General features: G+C 41.5%; 1 protein-coding gene across 1 annotated transcript in view; it reads left to right on the top strand.

Annotated features, from left to right (window-relative positions):
- The window catches only part of LOC126419513 (uncharacterized), a 730476-nt gene that overhangs the window by 237542 nt on the left and 480113 nt on the right, over positions 1-12821 (top strand). The window lies entirely within an intron of this gene.

Genomic DNA, 12821 nt, shown 5'->3' with positions numbered 1-12821 from the left:
ATATCACTGATGAAATAGGTAGGGAAATGAAGTTGTCATGACATAGTTTTTATACAATGAGTTTGCGAAATATATGGGTAGTGATGCCAGACTTCAATCGACCATACTGAAATACTGCTGCTACTGAAGCTATATACTTAGGCGAAAATTTCACCCTGAGAAGAGTCATAGTCCTTGCCAACAATAACTTTTTACATAATGACCGGAAAACATAATGCTTCGAAGCAATATAAAATTATTTATTGCTCCATTATGTTTACACGGGAGCCTCTGTATTTTCAATAACATTACAGTTCCTCCTTGTTTTAACAAGCTTGAAAACCAAGGCAAAGCGAAAGCGTAACACCATTAAAAACGGAAGGGAGCGAGACAAGAGGAATAGTGACACAGTACCCACATTTGGAATGGTTACAGTATGGGTACTGGTCGATTTTGTGGAAAGAATACGCATCTCCATCAGTCTTTTATTAAGATCCAAAAACCTCCATGACGTGTGATGTGGGGAAGACCTAAAATCCGTTGCCAGATTTCACACATATTACGTTCATCGAGAAATACATTTTCCTACGATTTGAGGTTGACTTAGAAAATTCACCAAAATTTGCTGTGGGACGATCTGGACGTTTTTTTAGTTTATAACAGATTCCTTTTTCAGAAAAATAATTAGTTTTATGATTAAGGAAAACGTTTTGGAGCAAAAATTGTTCGCAGTTGACGAAGTGTAGTCGACATTGTAGACATCTAAAAGGAGATGCCAAATAGCACTGAGCAGTTACTACAAGGCCAACGAAAGGTTTGAGTAACAAAAAAGTACTTGTGTCATAAAGTGAACTTTGTTCCACAAAGTTAGTCTTATAAACAATGCATTTATTCGAGCTATTAGTTTTATTTTTCCACTCCATTGCAACTGCAAAAAAGAATTATTATTTTATTTTGCGCAAATTAGAGCACAATGTGGTCGATTCCTCAGATATTGTAGCATGTGATATAGGAATCACAACTTCATTATGTACAACCGCTGAACACTAACTTGGAAAGCTTAAATATATAAAAGCGTGAGCTAACTAGAGAGTTGTACAGACATCCTACTACACAGATTCAAGATCGAGCCATCAGAGACGAAACAATAGTTTGTCGGGAAATGATGGGAGAGCGAAATAACTTCAGTTTCTTAATAGAAGCATCCAATCATTCATCTAACGTGATTTAGAGACATGGAAAACAACTTCAAACTTTATGATTGGAGAGGGATTTAACTTGAGCTTCTCAAGTGGGCGTTCAGTGTCCTAATAGCAGCACATCAACACTCAGTAGTGATTCGATGGAGCGAATGTTCCCGAATACTTTGATGAAAGGCCTACACTAGTGGTTTCAAACCAGGAATATTCCCCCTGTGGAGTTAAATTAAATTTTTCTGCGGGATTAACAAAAGACTCGAATTGTGTTTTAATCACAGTATTAAATTATCCTTCAAAATTATCCTTCAAAAATCTCTAAGTCAACATTTTAATAGTTTTATGGCCGTCAGTATATTGTCACATACATTCAAATTCTTAGCTAAGAGCATTATGACTGGTTTGTGATATCATGTTTGCATCTTTCGTTAAGTTTTCTTATCGGCATTTTCATAGAGTACAAAAAGACTTCCCTGGCGAAACTACTATCCCTTTCCCTGACTACATTTGCTTTCCAGTTTAATTTCATTGTCATTGCAGTCATAACTACGTCTCCAATCGGTTTCCGGGTTCATTTGTTTGTCTTCTTGCCTCTGCTACTAAATCCTCCACGTTGTTCGCCGAGCAAGCGTGACGTTTTGAAATGTTTTCGCATTAACAGTACATGTCTCATTGTCGTAAGTCAGAGATAGTAAAAAAAACACTGATTTTGAATCTTCAATTCCATAAGCTTATAGGTAGGTCATTCGGCTTTCTCCCTTTATATATGTTGTCTTCGGCCAGTCGTAGCAGTAAGCACTTGTCTTTAGTCATAAATTTTACTAGCAGTTATGTTTCCGATTTGGAAAATGCCTGGCCCTTTAAGACCATTATCCGTTACTGAAGAAATATTTTCAAATAGAGAAAGTGGAGCCAGTGTATGATGTCTAGGATTCCTCGAGGAATACGTGTGAAAACAATTACGATAAATCATAACTTGTAACAAAATTTGATGGCAAGTATGTTATTATTACCCATGTCGGAAAAGATATGAGGATACCAGTTCTAATCGCCATAACTTGCAACTGTTAAAAGATAATATCGACTGTGCTAACACTGAAAATACAAGCTAAGGAAGGAATGAAAATATGCCATTTTTATGATACCCGTTGAGATTTACCAAGGGAATATAGATAATACTGCTAGAAATTATGAATAAAATGACAGCAATAAGACTCATTGATGATATTGACTTCCTCGTTGTGAAAAAGAATTTCAGGAGTTTCAGAATAAAATTAACAGTCCAATGAATGCCAAATATGAATGAGAGTGAACCGAAGAAAACCGATAGTGATGAACAGTAGCACAATTGAGATTAGCTACAAACTTAACATTAAAACTGGTGATCAAGAAGTAGACGACGTTAAGGAATTCTGCTACCTTGGGGGCAAAATAGGGCATGATTGAGGGAGGAAAGAGAACTTAAGAAGCAGACTGGCTTCAAAAAATTGGATATTCCTTGCCAAGGGAACTCTGCTGCTAATTTGGTAATTAAATTTCTGAGAATGCACTTTTGGATCGCATTGTAGTATGGTAGTCATGGACAATGGTAAAATCGAAACAGAAGACAGTCGATGAGTTTGAGATGTGCCACTCTCAAGAATGTTGAAAATTGAGTGGACTGATAAGATAAAGCATGAGGAGGTTCTCCGCAGCATCAGTGAAGGCAGAAACATATGGTAAAAACTGATAAGAGTAGGGGAGAGGATGATAATACATGTGTTACAGCATCCGGGAATAATCTCCTTGGAGCTCGAGGGAACTGGAGGGTAAAAACTGTAGAGGGAGACAGAGATTGGAATACATCCAGAGAATAACCGGTGTAGGGTAGGGTGCTATAAGTGCTACCCTGAAATGAGAAGGTTGGAGAAGGAAATGAATTCGTGGCGGGTTGGCAAAAAAATAAAATAAAATAAAATAGAACAAAACAACACAAAATATAAAAAAATAATAAAATAAAATAAAAAACCTCAGTTTTTCCTTCCTTCATATGACTCTGTGCTTAGTTTGGTGTCGAAGTGTATTGGTTGGTATTTCATCTCTCTATTCTTAACATACCAAGCATAAGTCGTCAATGTTGTTTACCAAGCTGGTATCTTTTGGGGACCCTTGTTTTCTTCTTAATTTCTCAGCACAGTAGTGTAGAAGGCTACTCAGATTAGGGTCTACGGACGTGTAAAAGCGTATTTAAATTAAATAAGCGTTGTTGATGTGTTGCTTTATCGTCAAACCTGAGAAACTGAAAACGAAGCGCATATCGATTCCGTGCCATGGCAACAGTAAAAACTGCTCTACGAATATTTTTGTCTGCTGTCCTCTTTCCAGAAACTGATTTCTTTCGGCAACGAAGAGCCCTGGCAGTCACTAGTGCTCCACAAAACACTGTCAATTTGGCAAAATCTACGTTAGTCCTAACTCTCATTCTACTCAGAGTACCATTTGCATTGTAATACTAGGCAATACTCGACGCTTCATCATTAGGGAAGTTGTCAGTATTTGCAATTAAGTAATCAGAACACATGTTGAAAACTTCAGACACTTTGGGTGCAAGAACACTTCCATTGTCACTTGCATTCGTTAGCTTGGGAGATCCTTTGTCAGTGTTATATTCACGACAGCCAGTCACGAGGACACTGAACTTGTCCGTTTTCACCCTGCCTTTGCAATAATCTCTTTTCCTTAATCGGAATCCCCATAAGAATGCTCACTAACGATACCACTTTCATCTGAATTAATGGTTATCTTCTGATTCTGATTCATCATTCTGGAGTAAAGTCTTTGTCAGGTTCGTTCAAGACATCTTCTGGGTCACTGAGATCAAATTCATCTAGCACCCGAAGCATTGTACAAAATTCAACACTACCGTCAACTGTAATCTGAATATCAATTTATTAGCAACCGGTCTAGATGGTACACTTCGTCATGATCAATGCTCTAAAACCAGTTACATTAGCAACGGAATGACATAAAAAACAAAACTGTACCTAGAATTAAAGAACGTAATACATAGCTATTCTACTGTTTCAGAACGAGCGATCTATATACAACCAGATAAGTTTACTGCATGTTTATGGGGATCAAATTGTTGTACTTTGTGTCAGTACTGCTACGATCTCTCGCCTATAGTAAAACTCAATCACACCAATGTAACGTGAATATAGAAATGAGTACCTATATACAATTAAGACCCATTACAGAACCGTTCACGTATGTGCTTGCAACGTTAAAATAATGGAAACAAATATATATCACAATGAAAGGCTTAGTTAAAAATGTGAGGTTAATGACATCACGTAAATAAATATCCACTAATCTTGGGCAGGATCATGCATACATCATAGTTACAAACATTATCTTGTGGTTTGAGATACATACACCTGTAAAAATGATTTATGTTCAACCAGCAATAAAGACAGAAATGTATATCCGTATACGGTACAGAAGTTAAAATAAAAATCGTAAAAATCTAAGCAAATACATAGGGCAGAACTAATCTTAAGACTATATCAAGAAGAAGACCAAATAATGAACTCACTGTGTTGGCTAATGAGCTATAAGTGGCTCATGTGGGCATGACCTTATAACTACAGTATCAACACTATTGGAACACAGTAACGTATGAACTCTACAATGTGAAAGTCCACATTAATATACATTAATGATAACACATATGAATATACGAAATGTGCAAGTCATAAAATTCGAAGGGGTTTGATCAGGTGAAAGAATAAAAAACACGAATGAGTGTTGGAAATATACAAGTCACGAAATTGAATGGGACCTGATCAGGTAAAACTAAAAAGCGGGATGGCTGTGTATTATGTGACACAAAGTATTACCAAGGGAACCAGCGTCGTAAAACTCCTCACAAATATACCAAGGAAGAAGGACATATCAATACTGGTTTGGCGTGTTAAGCATTTAAAACATTTATCGTACAAAATGGACATGTAGTGGCAGACATATATTATGAAAACAGTGGACAAACGGATCCAAGGATTACCCAAGAAGTAACTGAGTTTTACTATAGGTGAACATGTACATAGCAGTGCTGAAACAGAGGTACTACGTGATGATTACACTATTTGGTGAAGAAGAAGTCACGCATTCGAACTTCTCAGCGCGATTCCTAACATACTAGCAAGACAAAAATGTATCTCACAAAATTTCGTCCTGCACATATATCCACCAGTAAATGGACGATAAATATTGGCAATCTGGCAACACTGTAATGACTTGCACAGTAACTACCTCTCTCACCTCATCGGTACAGTGCTGTGCAGTTGGCACAGTAGATAGTGTTTTCGATTAGAACGCAGAAGGTCGGCGGTTTGATTCTGGGTAGATGCATATTTGTTTTTATTTGCCAATTTCATTCAACCATATAATACTGCAGTATACACAGTTTCTTAAGCCACAAGTATCTGACATTTACATAGTATGATTTCTTTTTCAACGGTGGACAAAAGTAATAAAATCGTTGTCAGACAAGTCATTTCCCTGCACATCCACACACTGCGTGACCCGCTGAATCATGCAGCTCTGAACTCTTCGCAACATGGCTGCATACACACATACAAGAGCAGTATGAACACTAGCTATCAGTTCTCCCACATGTGTAGGCGGAATAGAATACATGTGCTCCTTCAAGTGTCCCCACAGGAAGAAATCCAGGGGATTTAGGTCAGGTGAACGCGGAGGGCTTACAATTGGCCCTCGCCGTTCGAGCCATTTCCGTGGAAATGCTACCTGTAGAATGTTCGTCTCCGAATTACAGTGTCAACCGATTTTTTTTTATTAAAGATCCACTGCAGTCGCTGTGAGACGACTAAGACGCTAGATATCGTGCCACGTAGACTACATTTAGCAAATATAAACAAATACGACTCGACCCAGAATCGAACCTTCGGCCTTTTGCGTGTTAACCCAAAACGCTCTCCATTGTATCAACAGCACAGAGAAACCCCCAAATGCTGAGGGAGGTACTTACTGTACATGTGATTATAGTGTTGCAGACTGCCAATCTTTAACATCCATTTACTGCCGGAAATAAGGGCAAGACGAAATTTTGTGAGAGACATTTTTGTATGCTTGACTCTGCGTAGTCGCGCTGCGAATATATATACAGGGTGGTCCATTGATCGTGACCGGGCCAAATATCTCACGAAATAAGCGTCAAACGAAGAAACTACAAAGAAACAAACTGGTCTAGCTTGAAGGGGGAACCCAGATGGCGCATTGGTAGGCCCGCTAGATGGCGCTGCCATAAGTAAAACGGATATCAACTTCGTTTTTTTTTTTAAATAGGAACCTCCATTTTCTATTACTTATTCGTGTAGTACGTAAAGAAAAATTAACGTTTTAGTTGGACCAATTTTCTCGCTTTGTGATAGATGACGCTGTAATAGTCACAAACATATGGCTCAAAATTTTAGACGAATAGTTGGTAACAGGTAGGTTTTTTAAATTAAAATACAGAACGTAGGTACGTTTGAACATTTTATTTCGGTTGTTCCAATGTGATACATGTACCTTTGTGAACTTACCATTTCTGAGAACGCATGCTGTTACAACGTGATTACCTGTAAATGCCACATTAATGTAATAAATGTTCAAAATGATGTCCGTCAACCTCAATGCATTTGGCAATACGTGTAACGACATTCCGATCAACAGCGAGTATTTCGCCTTCCGTAATGTTCGCACATTCATTGACAATGCGCTGTGGCCTGTTGTCAGGCGTTGTCGGTGGATCACGACACCAAATATCCTTCAACTTTCCCCACAGAAAGAAATCCGGGGACGTCAGATCCGGTGAACGTGCCTGCCATGGTGTGGTGCTTCGACGACCAATCCACCTGGCATGAAGTATGATATTCAATACCGTTTCAACCGCACGCGAGCTATGTGCCGGACATCCATTCTGTGATGCAGTGAAACATCTTGTAGTAACATCGGTAGAACATTACGTAGGAAATCAGCATACATTGCACCATTTAGATTGCCATCGATAAAATGGGGGCCAATTATCCTTCCTCCCATAATAAAACACCATACATTAGCTCGCCAAGGTCGCTGATTCAAATGGTTCAAATAGCTCTGAGCACTATGGGACTTAACATCTATGGTCATCAGTCCCCTAAAACTTAGAACTACTTAAACCTAACTAACCTAAGGACATCACACAACACCCACTCATCACGAGGCAGGGAAAATCCCTGACCCCGCCGGGAATCGAACCCGGGAACCCGGACGTGGGAAGCGAGAACGCTACCGCAAAGGTCGCTGATGATCCACTTGTCGCAGCCATCGTGGATCTTCCGTTGCCCAATAGTGCATATTATGCCCGTTTACGTTACCGCTGATGGTGAATGACGCTTCGTCGCTAAATTGAATACTTGCAAAAAATCTGTCATCGTCCCGTAATTTCTCTTGTGTCCAGTGGCAGAACTGTACACGACGTTCAAAGTCGTCGTCATGCAATTCCTGGTGCATAGAAAAATGGTACGGGTGCAATCGATGTTGATGTAGCATTTTCAAGATCTTTGATATTCGCCGGCCGTTGTGGTCGAGCGGTTCTAGGCGCTTCAGCCTGGAACCGCGCGACCGCTACGGTCGCAGGTTCGAATCCTGCCTCGGGCATGGATGTGTGTGATGTCCTTAGGTTAGTTAGGTTTAAGTAGTTCTAAGTTCTAGGGGACTGATGACCTCAGATGTTAATTCCCATGGTGCTCAGAGCCATTTGAACCATTTTTTGAGATTCCCGATTCTCGCGCAATTTGTCTGCTACTGATGTGCGGATTAGCCGCAACAGCACCTAAAACACCTACTTAAGCATCATCATTTGTTGCAAGTCTTGGTTGACGTTTCACATGTGGCTGAACACTTCCTGTTTCCTTAAATAACGTAACTATCCGCCGAAGGGTCCGGACACTTGGATGATGTCGTCCAGGATACCGAGCAGCATACATAGCACACGCCCGTTAGGCATTTTGATCACAACAGCCATACATCAACACAATATCGATCTTTTCCGCAATTGGTAAACGGTCCATTTTAACTCGGGTAATGTATCACGAAGCAAATACCGTCCGCACTGGCGGAATGTTACGTGATACCACGTACTTATACGTTTCTGACTATTACAGCGCCATCCATCAAAAAGCGAAAAAAGTGGTCCAACTAAAACATTCATATTTCTTTACGTACTACACGAATATGTAATAAGAAAGGGGAGTTCCTATTAAAAAAAAAAAAACTCAGTTGATATCCGCTTGACCTATGGCAGCGCCATCTAGCGGGCCAACCAAAGTGCCATCTGGTTTCCCCCTTCAAGCTAGATGAGTTTCGTTCTTTGTAGTTTTTTTTATGCTTATTTCGTGAGATATTTGGTTCACTCACTATCGATGGACCACCCTGTATGTATATAGCTCCACCCTATATATATAAGATAAATAAATTGTACCCAAAATTAAAATCATTAATACATAACTACTCTATTTTTCAAAAACGATCTTTATACAACCTTGATAAGTGTACTGTAACATATTGTATATATACCGGATTATCAAAAAGTCAAAATAAATTTGAAAACTGAATAAATCATGGAATAATGTAGATAGAGGGTACAAATTGACGCACTATATATTAAGCATTTTTAATTCTAGGCACAGTTTGGCTTTTGATGTCATGCTGTTGTTGACGTAGATGCTTTTGTATTACTTTTACGGCCAGATGATGACTAAGTGTATCGTCGAAACCGGTTGGTGCTAAACTAATATTGAAATTTGAGCTAACGGTTGTGTTGAAAATTGTAATATTCCTGTTGGCTGGCTTTCACTCCTGCTTAACAAGGATGGACGTGGCGAAAGTAGCATCTGAAGAATGTCAACATCTGAGATTTGCTTGAGGGCCATTTTTTGAAAATTTACGACTTGCACATTTCGTACACTCATTATGAAAAAGAGAAAATATAAATCTATGAAAATATGTAACGTTGCATATGAAGCAGTGTCCTGCCAAGACGCCAAGCGTGCTTTTATTGTCTATTTTTTTTAACAAACGCAGTATAACAGATGCAAGACACACATAAAAATAAAGAATAAATTAGTTCGCACAGTAGCAGCAGTATCACCAAAAACCGTTTCTCGGGTTCCCAGAAAACCCCACTTGTTATATTGAAGGTTAACCAGGTAAACGTATCACGGGGAGTTCTGAACCACTGGCCTAGGCTGTGTCGTTGACGGAAAGTTGTTCTATAAATGTCATGAATAGCGTACGACCGGACGTCTAGTGTAATGCTGGCATGAGCCAGCGGCCACGGTAATGCCAGTTACACGGCAGCAGCTCTGCGTGCGCCGGGCACACACACACACACACACACACACACACACACACACAGAGGCAGGCAGACAGACAGGCGCGTTAGCGTGCCGCCCTGCGACGCGTCCCTTCCGCGCGAGCGCGCGCCCGCCGTGACAGGCGCGCCCTGTACAGCCCTGCAAAGCTGCCCGCCGCCTCCCACTGCCTCCGGACCAGCGTCGTCTCGGACACTGCCGCGAGTTTTCGAACAGTAAGCCGTCAAGCAGCGGCTCCCTCATTCCCGTTCTCGCTCCCGACTCCCCGTCTGCATTCCCACTCGCTCTCTGCCTGAGAAACTCCTCTGAACCTCAAAGTTTTCTCATAATTTCTGTAACACTTCGTTACACTCTCAGATGACATGTTTACACGGATTCAAACCAGATGCATGAAAGGTATCCTGTTAATAGATGGAAATATAACTATAACCTCCGTGTTATCATGCTGAAATGGGACGAATATGTAATATCATTATTAACCACTCCGTCTACAGGCCACAAGTGGCCCATCGGGACCATCCGACAGCCGTGTCATCCTCAGAAGAGGATGCGGGTAGGAGGGGCGTGGGGTCAGCACACCGCTCTCCCGGTCGTGATGATGGTATTCTTGACCGAAGCCGCTACTATTCGGTCGAGTAGCTCCTCAATTGGCATCAAGAGGCTGAGTGCTCCTCGAAAAATGGCAACAGCGTATGGCGGTCTGGATGGTAACCCATCCAAGTGCCGACCACGCCCGACAGCGCTTACCTGCGGTGATCTCACGAGAACCGGTGTATCCACTGCTGCAAGGCCGTTGCCCCAACATCAGTATTAGGCAAGGCAAATAGAATACTTGTTGGAAGGGTTTTTGGAGAGTGCAGAGTTTCCATAAAGGCAATTCCATACAAGATTCTTCTGCGACTTGTTATAACTGTTCCAAGCATTTGGGGTCGTTACTAAGAAACAGGACAGCAAACATCGAACAAATTGCAGAAATGAGCTGAATTTTTCCTAACAGTGGCAACGGCCTTGCCGAAGTGGAGACACCGGTTCCGGTGAGATCACCGAAGTTAAGCTCTGTCGGGCGTGGCCGGCACTTGGATGGGTCACCATCCCGGCTGCCATGCGCTGTTGCCATTTTTTGGGGTGCACTCAGCCTCTTGATGCCAATTGAGGAGCAACTCGACCGAATGGTAGCGGCTTCGGTCAAGAATACCATCATAACGCCCGGGAGAGCGGTGTGCTGACCCCACGCCCCTCCTATCCGCATCCTCCACTGAGGATGATCCGGCGGTCGGATGGTTCCGGTAGCCACTCGTGGCCTGAAAACGACGTGCTTTTTTTTCCCTAACAGATCTTCGTAGTATATTTGAAGGTTTGACAGAAAAGATCGATCAGGTTTGATTGTTCATTTCTCCCACGTGCTGTCGAGAGTGGAGCCGTCGAGACATAGTCAGAAAGTGATTCTGTGAAATATCTACCAAAACTGAATTATCACTTGCAGATGTAGATGTAAATGAACTCTTAATACTTTGATAAATCATATAAGAATAATAATTTACAGATACACAATCGAAATGAGCAGTCGCCATATCCATCAACACATCAGATAGCACACAAATACTATATCAGAGATGCTCAGGAAATTTAAAAGGTAATCCTCGGAAGAGAAACGAATTAGGTCTGGTGAAGCTCTGCCACATAAATGTGGTCACCTCGTACTAGAGGAAGATTCTGTAAGTATTTTCTGCTATCACCAGCATAAGGGTCTGGGTATTTGTGGCCTGCCAGAATATAGTAGGAGGCGGCATAGGACTCTACACGGATTTGACAAAAGTGATGATTGGGGTATCCCGAAATGCGTAGTAATGACTTGTTAATAATCCTGATATTGGTGACTAAGACTAGTTTATTTTCATTCACTGGTGCATAAACGGTGAATCTAAAGTAACTGTGCACACTTCGTGGATGTAACGTATGAATCGAAATAAGAGTAAAATATTAAATAAAATTGGGTCTGAAACCGCTTTATTTTCAAGTTGCGTTGCATAATGTGAATTGTGGTAGGCATTACATCTTGGGACCGTACAGGCTTTTGGCGTGTCGCGTCCGCCTGCATATCGCCTGATGTTCCTTTGTCGACGGTGTCCCTGCATATTTCAGGTAGGAGGCAAGAAATATTCTCAAAGTTGCTGATCCTGATAAGTGGACATGTCATGCAGGACCAGTTGCTTAGCTCGCCAGGCCGGCCGCGGTGCCCGAGCGGTTCTAGGCGCTTCAGTCCGCAACCGCGCTGCTGCTACGGTCGCAGGTTCGAATCCTGCCTCGGGCATGAATGTGTGTGATCTCCTTAGGTTAGTTAGGTTTAACTAGTTCTAAGGCTAAGGGACGAATGACCTCAGATGTTAAGTCCCTTAGTGCTCAGAGCCATTTGAACCATTAGCGCGCCAGACCCCTGGACTTTCATCTTTAGGGCCGTTTCAGGGTGCTCGTGTATCATGTTGCAAATGATAACGCAGCTCAACTACAGCAGCGAACTAAAAATATCAGTGCACATGTGCAGAATGAGCTGAACGGAGCCTGACAGCTCCACCAGTTACAATAAGTCTTTATGCATCTAACACCTGGATCATCATGACTATCCGATGACGGGTTAAATACATTGCTTTTTTTTTTTAACTAGTGGCATTTCGTTTACCGACAGCAATTTTGCAGCACTCATGTTAGCACGCGTTATATCCACGAACTGTGTACAGTTACTTTTGAATCACGCTGCACATACGAAAAAAAATAAAAAATCCGTTTTTGGAAGAACTCTGCGACCGTCTTTACCAGTGACCATATACTGTCTACAAAAGAAACGATGCATCACGAAGCAGTTACGCAAATTGGTCATCGATTGATATTCATGTTGGTATCTACGGAAAACGCAAAATTGTGTACTTTGTCAGCCGATGGATGAACGTGTTACGCTGTTGCGCAATTTCATTGCACTGGGGGCTAGCCTAGTAATCAAGTGGCATGTCATTACCAGGCACAAAGTCTCCTCAAATTTCATTCCGGTTACTCAGTTGGGAAGTAACTATGCCTCGGAGACAGGCGCATAAACAAGATACGCCGATATCAGCATTTGAGATAGGTCGTGTAGTTGGGCCCAAAGAAGTCGGTTGCAGTAATCGACGTATCGGTCATGTGAAAAGGACTCATGCCACTATCGACGATGTTGGTACCAATGGATGAGCCATGGCCGAACACAGCGTCAAGAAGGAAG

This window comes from Schistocerca serialis, chromosome 9 (assembly GCF_023864345.2).
Source record: "Schistocerca serialis cubense isolate TAMUIC-IGC-003099 chromosome 9, iqSchSeri2.2, whole genome shotgun sequence".
NCBI classification, from domain to species: domain Eukaryota; kingdom Metazoa; phylum Arthropoda; class Insecta; order Orthoptera; family Acrididae; genus Schistocerca; species Schistocerca serialis.
Note: the sequence above shows the minus strand (reverse complement) of the source record. Positions and strands in the feature narration are given on the sequence as shown.